Source organism: Coturnix japonica, chromosome 6 (genome assembly GCF_054131305.1).
Source record: "Coturnix japonica strain WE chromosome 6, WE-NBRP24, whole genome shotgun sequence".
NCBI classification, from domain to species: Eukaryota; Metazoa; Chordata; class Aves; order Galliformes; family Phasianidae; genus Coturnix; species Coturnix japonica.
This window is the reverse complement of record NC_140668.1, coordinates 28,659,543-28,678,648: the sequence shown is the minus strand read 5'-3', so window position 1 is coordinate 28,678,648 and position 19,106 is coordinate 28,659,543. Positions and strand designations below refer to the sequence as shown.

The 19,106-nt window shown below is 36.5% G+C and overlaps 1 long non-coding RNA gene across 5 annotated transcripts in view; it reads left to right on the top strand.

Moving 5' to 3' along the window:
- The window catches only part of LOC107319239 (uncharacterized), a 191,401-nt gene continuing 172,295 nt past the window's right edge, over positions 1-19,106 (top strand). For 2 of the 5 annotated variants that reach the window (XR_001557698.3, XR_001557696.3), the window contains exons 1-2: positions 1-326; positions 10,271-10,370. This is a non-coding gene — a long non-coding RNA (uncharacterized LOC107319239). The remainder of the gene's footprint in view (positions 327-10,270; positions 10,371-19,106) is intronic. The other 3 variants (XR_014947503.1, XR_014947504.1, XR_001557697.3) reach the window with 2 other exon arrangements.

Sequence of the window (19,106 nt, the reverse complement as noted above, 5' to 3'; positions counted from 1 at the left end):
ACAACCCGGGCGCCATGTTTTGCCGAGAGCGGTGACGGCTCCTGTTGTTCCGTCAGGCCCCGCCCCGCATTCACTACGTGGAGGGCGGTTTGTTGCGGTGCTCGGAGCCCAGCCGGGATGTAGCCAGGCGGCTACGCCTTGTTTAGTTTTCTCTTTGCTTATGGACGTGGCGTGTTGAAGCACGGAGCAAACAGCGCCATGTGCAGCCTTCATGGGTACAGTCCCGAGGGAGAGCGGCTGTGTGAGCCCTGCTCAGTGGTCCCAGCGGTGTCGTGCTGCCATCGCGGTGGATTCCGTTCAGAGCAAACCCCAAACGTGTAGGAAAAGTAAGTTGTGTCCCTTGAGGTTGTAAAGGGAGAAACGTCCCGGCAGTTAGGGAAGCGCTGAGGCTCTACCAGGTTCTTGAATAGCTGCACTTGTCGGTATGGAGCAACTGCTGTATCAATGAGTGAATATCACAGAATCACAAATGATCCGGGTTGGAAGGGACCTCAAGGATCATGTAGTTCCAACCCCCTGCCTGGCAGGGCCACCAAACATACACCTTTACTACATCAGGTTGCCCAGGGCCCCGTCCAACCTGGTCTTGAACACCTTTGGGTCTTCCTCGTTTCCTCCCCTGACCACAACTAACACCCTCCAGGTTCTCCCTCTTTGATCCCCCTGGCTTGCATCCATCCCTCTGGTGTTGCTGTGCTGGTGGTTTTTCACAGCTGTTCATTAAATGCATCCTCCAGAGGGAAAGCGAATTCCTTTTAAACCTAAACGTCCCTATTTTCTTCCTTTAATACACAACATTACAGCAGGAGAGGGTAAATACAAGGTATTTTGATAAAGACGTTTATCTATTTTGAAACTTGTTAACTATCTGACATGTTGCAGTCAGTGCCCATCGGAAGGTCACACCAAATCGCACAGCTGTGTACTTCTTGCTCTCTGAATTTACAGTGTTATATCCTGAAGTGCAATGTAACTGTTGCTTGGTTAAATGGGGTGAGTTACACCTGTGCATACAGCGTTTACACACACTCATGCACTCTGAAACAGGATATGGTTCTAATGTCGATGTTATGTTTGAGAAAGGTGATTGATTTTCCTTAAGGTATATTTCATTTTTCTGAAAAGATTCCCCTTATTTGTAATTAAGCTCTATTTGCTTTCCCATGTTAAATTACACTCTGATACACACACTCGGTTGCTGGGCAATTTCAGGAGGTAGTTGGTGCCATCGGCTGTTTGAACGTGGTCACTGCAGCCATTGCTGCGTTGCAGCCTCTGTTAACCAAAAATGAAATTGTAAGCAAGAAACTTTACAGTAAAAATAAAACGACAAACAACTTTGAGGTACAAAATATAACGAAAAGGCTGAAATAAGATGCTTTTTTTTCTTTCTCTCACGTCAGCACTAGTTTTTGGAGCACCCGAGGGTAGCTGAAAATGTACTGGTTTCTAAGTAAAGTGGGTAATGTTTGGTGCTCCTTATATAGATGGGGTATTTTGCCACGCATATGTTATAAAACTTGCACTTACTGCAGAATTTATTGTGATCTGTATAATTCTCTATAATCTGTATTCTGAGGTGATTTTCATACAGTGGTGTGAAACGTCTCTCAGGGAGATCATTGCAAGTGAGTAAGGTTCCTTAAGACTGTGTTCCAACGTACTAAGCTTATACAGTGTGTGACATTTTAATGTTCAAGATAAACTAGAACCCTGTGATTCAGAAAGTTTCCTTTTCGTAGAGCTGACTGCAATGCAGAGTTCTTAATGAACACATTGATCAAAGCTTTTGTTTTATTTCTTTGGTTTCCAGAGGAAAACTGTTGGAGAATTATCCAAGGTATAGATTCTGCAACTGTCAGTTTCTATTACTGATTTTGTATCTGTCCCTTAATTTTAGATTAATTACCTTTCTTTGTTCCAAGCTCTTTAAAATTGTAAGCATTTGAATCTTTCAAAAAGGAAGAAAAAGAAAAGTATTGCGATTACACGTGTCAGTTGCTGAATGTTGGTAATAATTCATTCTCTCTTTATGCAGTGGAGTTTGCAATGGTTTGGGTTTTTTTTAAGCTTTTTGAGTGTGTTAGCTCAGGTTTCTTAATTAGTTGCAAAGAGCTGCAGGTGTATTGGCAAAGACCATCATTTAGCCTGGGAAATGTTCCAAGAAACAATTCGTTTTTTTTTTCTTTAATGTAAATATTTAGCTGTGTTATTATGACTTAATTTAAACACTCCACGCTGTGTGTTTGCTGTGTATTTAAATCCTGGAGTTTCACTTGAATGACTGACAACACAAGTGATAATCTAAGCGTATAATATTTAATGTGAGAGGGTATTGAACACTACTGAAATACTTGTGGAAACAACAAGCGGGATTTGAATATCACCATCATAGAGGTGTCTGAGGAACACACAGCTCGGCTTCAGCTGATATGCTGCAAATGTGCCTTGCTCAGTTGCCACTTTGAGGCGAAAAATTGGTAATGAGCAAAGTTTGTGCAGTGGCAAAATGACAGCAATAGTCTTGTTCTTTACAGTAGTTGTCTTAGTTATAAGATCCTAAGCTATGCTTAGGATCCTGAGCACCACTTTGGCTTCACTACTTTTGCAGCCTAGGAGACTATTTTTTTGGTTTTAATAACAACAACAAATTAATTTTAATCAATGAATATCTTGCTCTTAGTGTCACTACAGAAATTTAAACCCTCTTTCAAGATAGGAGCTCCCAGGTGGTTTCAGGGACGTCTATACCAGCATGAAAGTGTGTGCTTGTCTGGCTATGGTATGGTAGAGCATTCCAGTGAATGAAGTTGTTTCTGCTGGTCAGACGTTTGCATGGGCACTGGTTTCTTCAGCAGTGTGTTCCAGAAACTGATCTCAATTTTTAATTTTATTTGAATGTAGAGATTGTAGTAGAGGATGCCAATATTTGACTGACATTTTCTTGTACAGAACAACATTTTTTTTCTTCAGTTAAAGATGAATATTTTCCCCCATAGAATATATTGTGCGTTTTAAGCTGTATTGTATAGAAAGATGGCAGGAAAAGACTTCCTGTACTTTTCTCTGTATGGAATGACATCTTAGAAAACAATTGTATACACATCTTAAAGATTTTGCTGATATATTTACACTGTAGCTGATAATTGTCTTTTGAAAGATCTTTCTGAAAATGACGCAGTCAAGAATCAGGCTTGCAGACTTTCTGTGGGAATACTGTCCAATGTAATCATATTAATGTAAGTGGGATTAATCATTAGCTGTTGTAAGTTAGAATATTGTCACAGATTTCAGTTAAATTTGACCGACAGGACATGGTAACCTTGCACCGTAGTGGCATAATTATCTAACTGACCTGTTGTTCCTCACATAAAAACAGAGATGCATTTACATTTCCTTGCAGTGTATTTTATTGGATGGATGTCTTAGAGCAAAGATAGTTTAATTAAATATCAGTGAAAGGCTTTTTCTAGACACAGACATCAGGAAATTGCTTTAGCCCTCTAACATTTAGAAATCATATTTAGAGCAATGGGATGCCTCCTTGTGCTTGCTTTCACAACGGTGGAAAATAAAACAACATTTTCATGAAGGTATGATGCCATTTCAGCTTGTTCCACCAGAAGTTATAAAAGACAGCTCTAAGTTTTGTATTCTGATAAGGACTTCAGGATCAAAATCCAGGAGAAAGAACTTGGTGGTTGTGTTATATGACAGATGACATTTTTGAGACTTATGTCAATCATGTTATGGACCTCTGCATAGTGGTGTCCTGCCAGTCCCATCATCTCTATTAGATCCTATCTATTCATCTCTATTAGATCAAGAAGTTAGGACTATCTTTGACTGCATTTGAGCTGTATGTGAGTGCTGTTAAATGCAATTTTGTAATAGAAATGAAATATCGTTATCAAAATTCCCCACCTGGCCATTGTCTACTGATAAGTAGTTTAAAACCACCTCCTATGACTTAGAACACTATATTTATTTAAACGTATGCCTACTTCTGTGCCCAGTTAATCTGTAGTGATTTATATTAGGTGAGGATTGGAAAGAGATTAATGCTTACTGATTTAGATGCTGCTTGTTTTTCTACTATAAACACTTGAACTGTAGCCTTTTCACTCTGCGAGCCTTGAACATATATAGGTAATAGTGATTTTGAATTTTGTCTTAATTCTCAATTCTCAATGATGCTAAAGATCAGATTACTGAAGGCAATAATGTGCCTAATGTCTGTTCATATGTCGAATTTCAAAACAGAAAAGTTATGTCCAAATACCTGTAAGAAGTTGTGGATTACACTGATGTAATTTGGGAGTTAGCAGTATTGATATAATTAGGTCTACTGTTGCTTAAAAGCAGAAAGCAAAAAGAGACTTTGTTAATAGTTCTTCAGTATTTGAACTCTTTCCCTGAAAAGCTTGTCCGACAGTAACCCTGTTGCTTTCCCTGTCCACCAAGAAACTCATTACAATAGTTGCTGTGATACCAGAACTGTACAACTGAGTTGGGAATTGAACTGTGGTCTTCCACACCTCAAAGCACCGTGTGATCTGTGTTAGCTGTTAATTAATTGTGTCAATTTGTTAGATGACAGCAAAATCAATCCTGTCAGCTTCGCTATTTTAGAAACATCATTACTATATTAAATTTATTACTTGGAATTCAATGTATTCAGAATTACATCAAGAAAAATAAAAGCACAAATGATGAAAATCTTCACAGTTTCTTTACCCAAACGTATAACTTTGGAGAAATGTAGGTTTTATAATTCACTCTGTTTCAAAGTTTCCTCTACCAGACAAAGCCCTTCATATATTTTAATTAAAAGCCACAGAAGGAATAAATTGTCCTTGGCATATGTCATGCTAATAAGCACTGGTTAGTTTGAAAATACATGTTCATTGGTTTTACATGATAATTTCCCTTTGAACCAAAAGACCCTATTTATATAGAAACATTTTCTGGAAGCAGTAGGGGGCATCGTTTCACTTTTGTAATTCTTCAGAGACATTATCCCAGTGCATAATGTGTGCAAACTGAATTTTCTGTTTTGTTTATGGCATTAATCCTAGGGTTAAGGTTGGCCTGTGGTGAGCAATAATAAGTTTAACCTTTGACTTCATACAGTAAGATGTAATTTATCATTTCTAGACTCTTCTGTAAGTGCCATTACCCTCACTTCTCTTTAAGATAGAGACAAGTGAGCACTTGATTTCACTTAATATCAGTGATCTCTAGATGAGAAACATTAATTCAATTCATTTATTCTGTGAGCCTAGTTCTTATCCTGCAAATAGGACTTTTAATCAGTACAATTTACTTTTTATTAAGTGTGTTTTAGTCAATTTTTGTAATTTATAAAATGTTATGTCTTCACATGTAATTCTAGCAAGTAAAATAGAAGGTCTCAATAGACCCAAACTGTAAGAAATATAGAAACAGAGCAAGCAAAACATCCACATTTATATATTTATTTGTTGCGTTGTTATATTCAGGAAAGCAATTTAGAATTCAAGACGGGGATGATTTAAGAATTAGCAGCAAGTGTGTTGACAGTTTTTTGTTGCCATTATTGTTCACTTATAAGCTATGTGAATTTGTTAGTTATAAAAATTCCCTGGTTTTGTTCTCGTGACTTTTTAGTTTTATTTTAAAGCACTGCTTTTTAGTTATCATTATATATTTACTTTTTATTTTTTTTTATAGTATTTACAGTAGGTTTATTAGTTACCATGCTCTTCAAGGAAGAAAAAGCGTATACTCTTAAATTGTGTGTATTGTGAGTGCATAAACTTGATTCTTCAGAAATATCTGGACAGGGTGTAGAATGTCCAACATCAGCTGATTTCTTACAGAACATTTTGGTTTCAGGGAAGAATCATTTAGGCAAACTCATTCAGGCTTGTGTCCCTTAGTGAGACCAGATTTCTGAATCTCTCTTTCCATCATAACAGATTTGTTATATTTTGATAATGAGACCTTCTTTATCATAGCAACTGTCTCATTAAATCTTGCCATTATTTATAAAGTATAAATATGAGTTAAAAGGGGAAATAATTTGAATAAAAATTATTTGTATATAAAAGTTATACATATTCTTACTACATACTAATTACTCTTACTAATGCTTGGAAAGGTTCAAAATATGTATTTTTCAGCCTTTATTTAATATTTCAGGAGAGTAAAAATGAACTATAAGAACTCTAACCACTTTTAACCCCTTCACATGATACAGAAAATGTGTGCAGTTATGTAATTTGCATGGTAATACAACCCATGATCATTACATTTGGTCATCAAGAGCTACTTGATAGTAGTTTCAGTCTAGTTCCTCATTTTAGATTAACTGTTTAGCAACTAAAGAGGCTGACAATATCCATATTGTCTGTTGACATTTGAATCCTCACTAGCTTGTTTAATGGAATTTGACTCTTGGCTGAACTTGCTCACAGCAATGAAAAACTGATTAGTTAATTATTGTAGTTATATGTAAGAGATATGTGGAATATTACGAATCCAACAGCATACAATAGAAACAGGTGAATTGTTGGAGTAATAGATTCCACAAAATTGTGGGAGGATAACTTAGAAAATCTTCCTGAGGCCTGTTTTTCATAGATATTCTCTGTAACTTCCCTTATGTTTGAATTATTACATGATGCAGGTATAATAGGAAGACTAAAGGTACCAAATGGTTTCGCACACTGCAGTTATGCTGAGTTGAATGTGCTGAAATGTGAGTTAAAGAGGAGAAAGTTATTCCAGAGATACTTTTTTTTATATGTCATATTCCCTGTTCAATAAGAGTAACTGTTTTTTGATAGGCCAGGCTGCGTTATTTGAGCACAGAAGAGCTGTGTGAAAAACGAATGGTGTTCTGGTTCTTGGTCAACCAAGAAAATATATTGTGCTAAACTATTATTCACACTGTAATATGCTATATGAAAATAACTATGTTTTTAATGGATACCAAATCTCAAGAAAGACAATCCTTCTCATGGTGCTGGAGCACCAAGGTATGCTAACTTACACTGAGATAAAAGGAGAATTCTTCAGCTATTGATAATAAACCGTTACTTTGCATACTGTTCGTTAGCAGAACTGTTGTGTTTGGAAATACCAGTTTACTGGTATAATGGAAATGCTAAGCCGTGGCCTGAAGCAGTGATGGAGCACATGGTAGGAAGTCAGGGCCAGCCCAGGGGAGCTCAGGTGCATGCAGTATACTTGAATGTCTGGAAGAGGTGGAGCCAGGATGCACCCCTTCGCAGACCTCATTTAAGGGTTGGCAGTGGAGGTGAGGGGATCTTGCTGGAGATCCCTGCTTTCCTGTGACAGCTTCTTTCCTTTGTTTCTGTGCCCCAGCTGTTGTGTTTGAGCATAACCTCACTTGTTGCAGCATAGGTTTTTGCTGCTCTGCTTTTACTGTTGTTTTCCAGCTTGTTACAGGTGGTAACTGATAATTCAAGTCAATTGTATTGGTAACTGAAAAGGGAATAAAATGCAAAGATAACAGGTGTCATGTAGATATATTAGTCTGACAATGGAAGTGGTATCTCTGAGGTGTATACAGCAAAATGACCTGATTCCTACCATTCTCAGGGTAGTCAAAGAGTACCAAGAGTAATTCAGGAATGCTGTGTCTTTCTTCTACTTAGAAGCTCACAGAAATGCTTTTAAGTAACTACTGCTTCCTCTGCTGTCACGTGTTTTTCCCAAGTTGCCTGGGGAGGTCACGTTCATAGTAGGATTTGGAATGAATAGAGGAGTGCTAGTGTGAGCATGTTAGTTCTGTAAGTACATTGCTGTATATGGATTTTAATTCATTTTACATGGATTGTAACAAATGGTAGATGCTATCAAAATATTGTTTTGAAGCCTCTTTCTTAATTTGAGTAATTCTTCTTTGAGATAGAAAAAAGATGTAGTAACTATGAGTTACCTGTCTGTATGGTATGTAATATCTGCTATGAGTAAAACATGTATATGTAATATATGGGAATTAGCAAACTAGTGGTAGTCTTTTAAAGGCTGAGTGGAATACAGCTCTGGTCCCTGATGTGCAAATATACACCTTCATTTTTCTCCTGTATTCCTTTGTGCTTTTTTGTTGTAGAAACTGTAATCACTAAATACTTATAAGTAAATTTGTTAGCTGTAGGGAAAAAGAAAGAGCTTCCTTACTTGTCAGAGACAGCATATGTAAAGGTCTTCCATGACTCTTCTTTCTAAGTAAGTGGAAGTGCCCTCTTTCTGCTGTGTGGATGGTAAGAAAGTCACATCTCAGTGGCACTGAACATGGATTAGGATCTTCATTCTACCTTCCCTTTCTGGTGAGTTTCTACTTGCTACAGCAGGCTTTTTTAGGTCAGCAGGATGGTTAGCCTTTAAAAATAGCAAGTAAAAATTGGGAGAAGGGGAAAGTTGTGGCTCATGTGGAGAAGAGAAGCACTTTGGTGGATGACGATGAATAAAAGTCTTGCAGCAGGGAGCTTCTGCTGACCCATTACTTTTAATCATTCTGGAGCTTTTCTGCAGTGGACACTTGCTCTAACTGCAGATAAGTTATTGGTGTACCTAATCTGATGCAGCTTCTGGTACAGATAGGTAAAGTTAGTCTTTGCAGGATAATAGTGCATTGAACAGGGATAAATCCTCCTGGTGCAGTTAAAGTATTTGCTTATCTGCAGTGGAAATGTGTGCAGGTGCCCCTGGCTATCAGTGGCTTTTCACTGGGGCATGTTCCCTTTTGGAAACAGAAACTTGAAAGTTGAAAAAATTAAGTGGGAAACTATAAACGAGTGATAATTACCTCTTGCACAAATAAAAGTGAAAAGCAAAGAATTGTTTTGGAATTTTCTTCTGTGGTAGAGGCTGTACCAACGATGGTTACTTTTTATCTCCTCTAAAGTCTATGCTGCTTTGGCCAGTGGCCAGCAGAAGAATTGCATTCTGACAGTTTTGCCTTTTTATAATCCCATCAAATACTCGTAACTACCCAATTAAGGCAGCTCCTCTTCCACTAACATGCTTTTTTCCTTGTATTTTCTGTCAATTTTTTTCTTCTTCTGAGCTTAAATACTTGAATTACTGCTTCAAAAGGACAGATGAACATTTTTAGATATGCTGAGATTGCTTCTTTTTCTTTCTTTTTTTTCTGATGGGCTGTTATGACTTAAGGGCTTTACAGATCCTAATGCAGTGGCATCTGAATGAAGTTTCCTTACATGTGAAGTCTGGCTGTGGATTTCAATGTGTTGTCTTTTCTCTCTATTCTTTTTGTAATACAGAAATTTCTGGGAATATTCAAGGAGTGCAGTACTCTTCATTTTCAGTTGTCAAGGTAGCTGACAGCTTATTGTTGTATTATGAATAAATTATGCCAGGGTTCACACTTAAAACAGAAGCACAATTGCTTCCTTTTTTTTTTTTTTTTTTAATTTGACAGCTTAAGTTTGCATTAAGCACAGCATCACCTGGATGCATTCTGAATGAAAATATAGACTATTCAGAACCAGTTACTAACCCAGAGCTTTTACAGTATCTCAAATGCCCTGAAGTGATTCTGCAGGCAACTATGGGATATGAATATGAGAGAGAATGGGGGCTTTGAGTAATGTATAACAGGCTGCAGTATCAGCAGATGTCATTGTTTGGCAACTGTTTTCAATAAGAAGGTCTTTATTGCAAAGTGTTGTGTTGAGATGTCTAACCATATTGATAGAAAAAGGGCTGAGTTTGTGTACTTACTTTAGGTTGCCTTTTCACATCTAAAGTAACTGCATAGCTGGGATTGTGGTTTAAATGTTGTCTGTATACTTCTAAGTCAACTAGCTTTGTTCCACGTTTGGTGCACATGTTTTTAACAGCAATGTTTGAGATGTTTAAGCTTAGTCTTGTCTTAGTGCTGCCTGAATAGCTTCTGGTTTCCATACATCTAAAAAGACTCTTTGGAACAGGCACTTTGCTGAAAGCTGAAGGAATGAACTGTAGATATAGTCCTTCATTTAAGTATTTGATCAACATTGGTTGTAGGTGACTTGGAAATAACAGAGGCAGTGTGTGCCAAAATAAAAATTGCAGTTTGTCTTTTGTTCTTCGATTTGTATATGTTGGATGATTAACTGAAGAGCATCAAGACATGTTATGTCTTAAAGATGACTGTCTTTGATTTCAGTGGACTTCCAATCATATTCTTAGTGACATATTAATGACTGTCAGAAGGTGTAGTAGATTGTGATCCTGATTCTTCTTTCTATTGTAGCTCTAGAATGCCAGAAGTTATGGAATGCTTGCTCCATCTCAAGAAGAGGACCATGATCTGAATAGTTACAGAAGAGTTTTTTTGTCCTGCTGCTTTTACCGTAAGTTCTAATGCTAAGATATTTTTATATTATTATAAAAGGAAAAAGTCACTGTCACTATGGAAAAATTAGTTAATCCTGAAATAGCAAAATAGTGCAGACAGTTAACATGCAAGCCTCAAAACTCCCAGCCAGTTGGAATACGTGGTTGTGGAAAATGAAGTTTAGAGTTGGCTAAAATATGTGAAATATTTTCCATGTGACTTCAGCTCTACCTATGATCATTTTCACAGCTTGCTTAGCTTCCAATTAGATGCCCAGTAGTGTCTGTATCCAATAGAACACTGGGTGTTCTCAGGGTATACCTGTTGTTGTTTGTTTCATTTTAAAATGTACAGAAGTGATGCTGTTCTTCCCACTTTTGCTATCTCCTAGGCTAATTACTTTTTAATTTTTAAGTAATTATCTTTTCTGTTTCTTCCTTTACCTGTGTTCCCTTCTGGTGAATGTTTTAAATTTCTATTATTTCTTTATTCTCTCATTTATTTTTAAACTGCATAGCTGTATTCAGAGGTGCAATGAGTGCGGGTATCTGTTGTGTGGGAAGGAAAAACCCCAACAGACTGAACTATTATATTTTATAAAACAAATTTTGTTCTTATTACTTAAAAACAATACAAAAAGTCCAAACCACACTCCTACTAAATTTGAATGTTCAGTTAAATTACAATTTCTTCCATGTTCATCACAGGAAAATCTGCTTAGGTTTTCTCTTGTCGAACATATTTGAAGCTTGACTAGCAAAACTGCAGTCTCAGTACTCTGCTATTGCCATGGTTTGTAGTAAACAGTGTTGTTTAAAGGGTTGTGGATTTGACAGGTTCATATATATACGCATTCTGTGCCTTCATGACTGTATGAAGGTCCACTTGTTTTATTTCATAGCCACTAAATTTCATTGGTATGCAGGCATTATTTTACTTGTTGAGATTGCTCAAGAATTGAACGTTTTTCTGATTTTCTTTTTTCTTCAGGTGAAGTCAGATAAGTCATAAGTATGTTGTCAAGTTTGAGAAAATTAAATTTGAAAATGTTCTTATTCTTCCAAATTTTATTTTAAAAGACAGTACCCTTTTCCAGCACTGACCTCTGGTCTTCTGCACAGGAGGTTGTATTTCTGCAGATCAGACAGATTTAATAGTTGTTTTTTTTTTAAAGCAATAATGCAGCAAGAAGAGAAATTCTATCTTTTTTTTTGTCTTTGCAGACCTAGAATTCTCAATTTCCATGGGTTAGTTGTATAATTTATTTAAAGCATGAGCACTGGTTATTTCTGTTTACGTCCAAAAGAGACTAGCTAGTGATCTGAGTGAATGGGAATTCATTCCCTTTGACTATCAGAACCACCTTTACTGTTACGGTTGTAGAAGACAGTAATTAAAATATATTTAATATAAGCCACCCTCATTTTGAAGCTGCCTCAGTTTGCAGCCCTGAGGGAAGCCAAGTAATTAAGTTTGGAGGCAGCACTGAAGCAAAGACAAATAATGATTTGGACAGCACCAGCATAATGGAAGGTTTCCATTAGGTTCTAGAATGCTGTTTTTGACCCTTAGTGGATATACTGCTCCAAGTACTTTTAATTTCATTAAAATTTAATATTGGATATTTTAAATAGAAACAATAATATTAAACTCTGGTTATTCTCCAGAATGTCCATTCTCTGCTACAAAAGTAATGCTTTTTAACTCAGGTGCTTGATTGGAATTAGCAATCCAAGTCTCTCCAATAGCCCCCCCCCACCATGCATACAAGCCAAAGCTTGTTGCAGGAGCAGGCAACAAATTAACTTGGGGTGGAATTACAACCAGCAATTGGAGTAATCTGTGGGTGGAGTAGAGTGCTAGACAGAAGGCATGTGAGCAGAGAAAGGTGAAGTTAACCCTGTTTCTGTGGGCTAGGTAAAATGAGCAATTATGTGATTGTAACTGCATAGGAAGTAGTATTTAAGGTACCCATCTCTGCAGAAAAAATTTGGGCATTTTAATACTTGCAGGGAAGATAAGTACATAACTGTTTCTGAAAAATTTCTAAGGATTTCTGGTAATTTTTGTCTCTTCACAAACCATTGAGAGTTTGAATGAAGGTTTCCAGGATGACTGTCTCATTTCTGTTGAGTTCTGCATCTTAGATTCCATTGTTTCCTAAATGTTAATTGTGATGCAACATCTGCTGGCAATGTGTATGTATGCACGTAATATGTATTTGTAGGCATACATTTTCTTATTTTGCTGTCTGATATAAATTAAACTGAATCTGTAATAGGAATTTTATGTTCTGTGATAACATCAGCAGAGGTGTGTATTTATATTTTTCCATGAAGAGCAGTGTTGGTTACACTGAACATCAGGATGCCTGCACTGTAGCAATATTTTTCACTACCATTTAGTTCAAGCTTCAATTTGCAATATTCTGTTAGAAGATGAATTCTTTCATACCACCTAAGTAAAACCAGTTAACACATTTGATGTGAAGAGTCTAAGAGGATCCTTATCTTGTCGAAGGAAAACTTGTTTGAGGTCTTTTTTATGAAAAAGAACAGAAATAAACCCTGTGTTCCTGGGCAACAAGTCTTCTCAATGAAAGAATTTCTATTGCTTATGAATTTATTTGAGCTTTTGCTGAAAACATTGTCTGCTGCATTTTCCTGTACTCACTGTGCTGTCAGTGAGCTGCTGTGTTATAAAGTGCTTTGGGACATTCTGTCCATAAAGAGGTACAATACAGAACTAAATTCTGTTTTATTTGATTCCCCGAAATGGTGCAATTCATTTTAGTAAATACCGTTGCCAAAAAAGTGATCTTTGTGATCGTTCTGTTCAGGCATCTGACAGTGTCAATACAACACTTTTGAATATCTAATCTGGATACAAAAAGAAAAGAAGAGATTATATTGGTAGGGATGGTCAGAAAATATGTTGAGTAGTGTTTGTTGGGGCAAAAAGTATTCACTGCATCTAACAAACTTTTCTGTTCTTTCTCTCTCTTATTTTTCTTAACAAGTTTTGCTAGGCAAAACATGTTAAGGCAAACATGCTAGGCAAAACTCATAAAGCCAGTGGCATTACAGTAGCATAGAATCTGCATGTATGTTAGAATTATTCTAATATTTTAATGTGTTGAAGTAATGCTAGAAGTTATGTGAACATTTTAATAAAATATGTTGTATTTTAATGGATCAGCATTAGATCCATACCTTTTATATTTCCAGCTCATGTTCAAGATGTAATGAAGGTATAACTGAGGTGGCAAAGAATTGCATGTAAGGATAAGGAAGTAACTCCACTCACATCCCTTTTGTTTCAGATTTTAGGCCAGAACGTTTCTCTTTCTCTGATGCATTTAGACATTTTTATCTTATGAGCTTGCCTGTTAGGCATGCTCCAGAACGGTTCTTCATTTTTATCTTTGTTATTGCACAGACTCAGCGCTGTGTTATCAACTTTGATCTCAGAAGAGTTAGTAACTATGCGCTCTGATTTCAGAAGGAAAGATTTTAAGTATATATTGCAGCATTGTGAAGTGCACATTTACTCAACTATCTGGCAGTCCAGTATTGTTGTTCATAGTATATGTGATTAGATCAGCTTACTGTGATAAATATTTTGGAGAGGGTGAAGGAAAGACTCATGTAAATACCTGGAGTATTAATCCTAAATATATTGCTAGAAACTAAGTATAACTTATAACTGATGTTGTCTACTTGTGCAAGGTCTTTAATACAGATATTGAAGTTTAATAAGAATTTCATTTGATACTTCATGTTTACAGCCTGTTTGATATGATGTTTTTTTGTTGGTTTTTCTGGAAGAAACAGTAACTGGCATTTGGAATACTGTGTAAACGCCATGTTGGAGTTAAACATTTAGCAATAGACCTCTCTTTCATAACACAGTGGTCTTTAAAATTCTTCACTCTTTGAGATTTCACTAATGCTTAGTGCTCAAAGCATCAGCCCTTAAAGCTGCAGTTCCTTAGAAAGGGGCTTTTTGTTTGTTGTTTGTTTTTTGTTTAACATTGTGTTTTAAAATTGAATATAGAATGTCCAGATGTAATGTGGTCTGTGAATGCACGTGAAAGTTTGTTGTGAAATCTCATATCATCAATGAGGCAACATCACAAATACATCAACTTTGAGTAGAAATGATCAACTACAAATATATCCTTTATACATATATCCTACAAACATATCTATTAAGAGTGTTGTCTCTTATGGAGAAAAAAAGACAGGTGATCCTTTTATCCATTGGATAGTCATTTCCCCTTGTATTGCAAACACACCAGTGCTTCTGTGCAAGGTTTACTGATCTTGAAGGAAATATGCAGAGATGAGCTCAGATTCATCTGTTTAATAGAGAGGTTCTCACATTACCAAAGGTGGCTGCTCAGTAGAGCCTCTGCCAAGTTCCAATGGTGACCAACCAGGATAGTGTCTGCCCTGGGATTACCCTTAGCAGACACTGGTGGCAGCTGGCTGGCAAGATGTCTGCACCATCCCTTGGTGTTGCGGCCATATATGTAACAGCAGGAGACAGTAAAACAGTAAAGCGTATCAGGATAAGCAAGGTCATTTATGGAAAGCAAGGAGATTTAGTTACAGCTACAGAGTAGTTTCTTGCAAACAAGCTTCTCACAGACAAGTTTTTTCTAGCTACATGCAGAAGCTAGAGGCAGTTTACTTGCATTCCAAGCTAACACACTCTTTCTTGCTGGCTAGTCACTGTTCAGGCTGTGAGCTGTTTTTCCACACACCCCGCACTGACCTCTCAGGCAAAAGCATTGTGATCCTTGTTTATGTACCTTCACAATAATATTCTTCTTGACTGGTATTACTAGTTCTTAAAAGAATTCGCTTCATGTTGCCACCAGTAAAGTCATGATTCTTTATCATAAAGAATGCTGATGCAGTGAATGGGCTGCCTTTGGTACAAGGAACACAAAGAACTATTGCTGCAAATGGTTTTACTTGTCAGGCTTTCTGTAAAGTGAGAAGTCACATAAGGGATTCTCAATCAAGGTGTAAATTTACCCAACAAATGATCTCTCAATACTGGAGCATTTACTTATGAAAAACTTTAAGAATATCCACAGGGAAAATCTTTGGTTCTGTAGCTTCATGCTTAGATTACAGTAGTTGGAAGTTAATTAGCCCTGCTAGCCTTTTTCTTTTAGGCTAATTAGTAAGAAAGCTGGATATAAAAAAGTCAAAGTCATTTTGAGAGAAAGAACCTCAACATTTTGTACATAACAGTCCCTTTGGAGGATATTATCTCCATAATGACCCTAGGATGCTCTCCGTTCTGACAGAACGTAGTTCTGCAATCTCTGGACTCATTTAGACGATGTCTTAGTCATTAATGATTTTAGGCCTAGCTGCTTGCGATTGCTAGATGAAAACACATGACACGTTGTTTAATTATGCAATGATCAGCAGCCTTTACATTTTAATTAGGAAGGCACTGTAATGAAGCCGTCCCACTTTACATATGGCTTATTGGGCTGAAAGGTCGTCTTCGCTAATTGGTTGTTTGGAAATGTAATTTTGACACAGCAATGCAGGTGGACTTGCCTTCCCTTCTAATATGTTTCCTGATCTTTTTTTGATTTGGCTAATTAGTGCTAATAATTTAAAAGCTGCTTGGCATTCCAAAACTCCTGCTGTTTATGATGTGTATAGTAGTTTCGTGAACAGATTTTAGTTCTTTTAATATGTGTTGACATACTGCTAGTATCTACTCACAATTTTCTTTGGTTTTGTCAGATTACAGGAACTTTAATGTCACATATTTAGCCCTGTTAGCTGCGTGTGGAAGAGATTCCTGATGCAGTTTAAAGATCTATGCTTTAATGTTTGCTGTATTCTTTTGAGAAAGCAGCATTAAAAAATGCATGATCTGTGTTTAAAATTTTCAGAAATAAATTCATGAATATATGTGCGCAATTACTGAGATCTCCAACATAATGAAAGCCTATCCTTCTCAAATCCAAGCTGTCTTGTTTGTTTGCTTTTTAAAAGAATAGTCTGTTCTTTCTATCAAAGTTTTGATATTCTTTTGACAAGTAAAAGAATTAATTTACATTTAAAGAATCAAGGTAAAATTTCAATATTCTACTGCATTTTTTTATGATGCAAGATAAGCAGAAACGTTTCCTGACTTCCTCCACCAGTCCAGTCTGTTTGCTATATTAATTCCTTCTCTTATTTAGTGTTTCATTTTATTTGGAAAAATAAGTGCATCCAGGTTCATTATAGGGCTGGTATTTAGCTCTGTGTCCTTCTCACAAAGGTAATTGTGCTTACTTGCATGTGGTACAGGGTAGTTAATTAAAATTGACTAGCAGAGGATCTGATCTTTTTGAGGAATGTGTGATGTAGGGTTATGAGGGATGTAGGATGCATCTCCCTGCTTGCAAGGAAGATCATTTCCTACAACACATGTTTAAGTGTTTGTACAAACATCTCTTCAAGAGGTTTGTGTTTCCTGCCATGTTTTGAGCTCACATTTGTTTACACGAATACTTGAGGAAGTACAGAGAAGGTTCCTCTGTGCTGTAGGATTCTGCTGGGTACTGCTGTAAGAACAGTCATGTTGAAGTAATAGACAGGATGCAAACTGGAAAAAGTAAGGTCCTGTGCTGATGAGGCATGTTGACTATGTCTGAAAGGAAAACTGTTGCTCTTGTTCCTGACAAAACTCCTTCCCACAACATTAAGTCTGTTATATTACAATGAAAACACTTTGCAGATAGAGAGGAGAAAAGCAAACAAAGTAAGGGAGGGCATCTCTCTGTAGGGATGTGCATCACTGAGCAGAGAATCCTGAACTTAAGCTGAGCCTGCGATAGAACTCAAGTCAGTATAAGCACATGGGCTAAAAGATGGGTTTTACTGGCTTTAGTGAGCACTTTTAAGGCTACTGTTCTTTTTCAGTTTCCTTGTCTATTTACATGCTAGTGCAGCAATTGGACCCCATTTCATTTTATAACAAACGTGTCCACGGTGACTTATAAGATGCATAGTCCTCTGTAACACACAAAGCACAAAATGTGGATCCATATCATCTAGGATCATCTAGCCTCACAGATCCACCAGCTGAACACTTAATATAGGAAAATCAACTTTCCATTTAATCTTCCGTGCTTATCCCAAGAAAATATTTGGAAATTTTAGGGGTTTAGTCTCTGAGAAGTAGTTGAATTCTTCCTTTTGTTGTTATACAGACTTCTCATATTTATCACGTAAAAAGAATGAGATTGGAATTAGCATTGCAACACTGAAAGTGTTAGGGAAACCTTGAATGTTTTTGTATTTTACTAAGAAAGATGCTTCACATTACAGAATTGTCCTTGATGTATCTCAGAATGAGTGTGTTGGAGCTCATTTATACTGAGAAGGCTTTTGGTCATCAGGATGGGAAGAAAAAAAAGCACTTTTTAACAGATCAGGATGCTCTGCTGGAGAGTCCTTGTGCTGAAAGATACTTCTGTGGTTTCCTGAAAATTAAAATTCCACACTCTGTTACTCATCAAACAATCTACTGCTTGTAAAGAAAAGGCTCCTTGATTTCTTCATGTGCATGACAAAATGTTAACTACCACTCAGTGTTCCTACTGCCCGACTACCTCATTCTAAGTCAAACACAGAAGCTGGGACTAAATTGCCTTTTTGCTAACTTGGTTAAGATGAAAAAGTGGTTAGCAAATGTGGTCAAATAAGTTAATTTTACTGTTTGAAGATGTGAGACAGTTAATTATATCTCACCTGTTTAGGACAGTTGACTTCATGTTAACCCAATTAAATATTTTTAGCAGTGACTATATTTTATCACAGCTGCCCCTTAGCATAACAAAATGTGACAAAATAATTTTGCTATGATTACTTTCCTTGTACAGAAAGCAGCTACACTGCTGCAGTTGCATGTTGAGACAGCCTTTCTGACTTTTATTTTGTTGGGTGTTCTCTCATGAGAGATGGAAGTACATGTTGCTTGTAAGGGAACCTATAGCATTGACTTATTTTGTATATTGTATTTTACATTACATTAAATTTGAAGTAAAAACTAAAAATCACAGCCTAAGGCAGCTGCTTAATGCTTGTAAGCACTTGTAAAACATTACTAATTATTCAAACATATTTCATTTAATATAAATGATAAAAAAATTGAAAGATTGACATCTTTTTAAAAAATAACTAAAGATGGAATTCTACAAGAAGTGAGGAAAAACTGGCATGTTAAAAATTGATTAATAATTGGAATTCTGAAATTCAACAGGTATGGGATAGTTTTGGAAAAACAGGATAAAACAGTTGAAGGTAATTGCTACTGAGATCCTTGTGAGGATGATATCAGTCTTTCTTGTAATAGTTCTTAAGACCTGATTCTTGCTTAGATTGTGACTGGCAGAGGAAGAGACCATCCTGTACATCCATTTACACCTGTGACATGTGACATTGACGTTGGTTGTCTTAGGAAACTACCAGTAGCACAACTGTAGCATAGTAAACATAAAAAACTCAACTTTTATTGGAGTAGAGTTAAAAATGAGACCTGATTCTGGGCCCTTAGAAGTAAGCTGTTAATAGCACATATTCAGTGTGAATTCTTAGCTATGTATTTTTTCTTCAAACGTGAACTTCCTTGCTTGACAAAAGTATATTTTTTTCACTGGTCACAGTTTTTTTTTTTAATTAATGATCTACTTTGCATACATACAAATGTTAATTTGCCTTGTAGT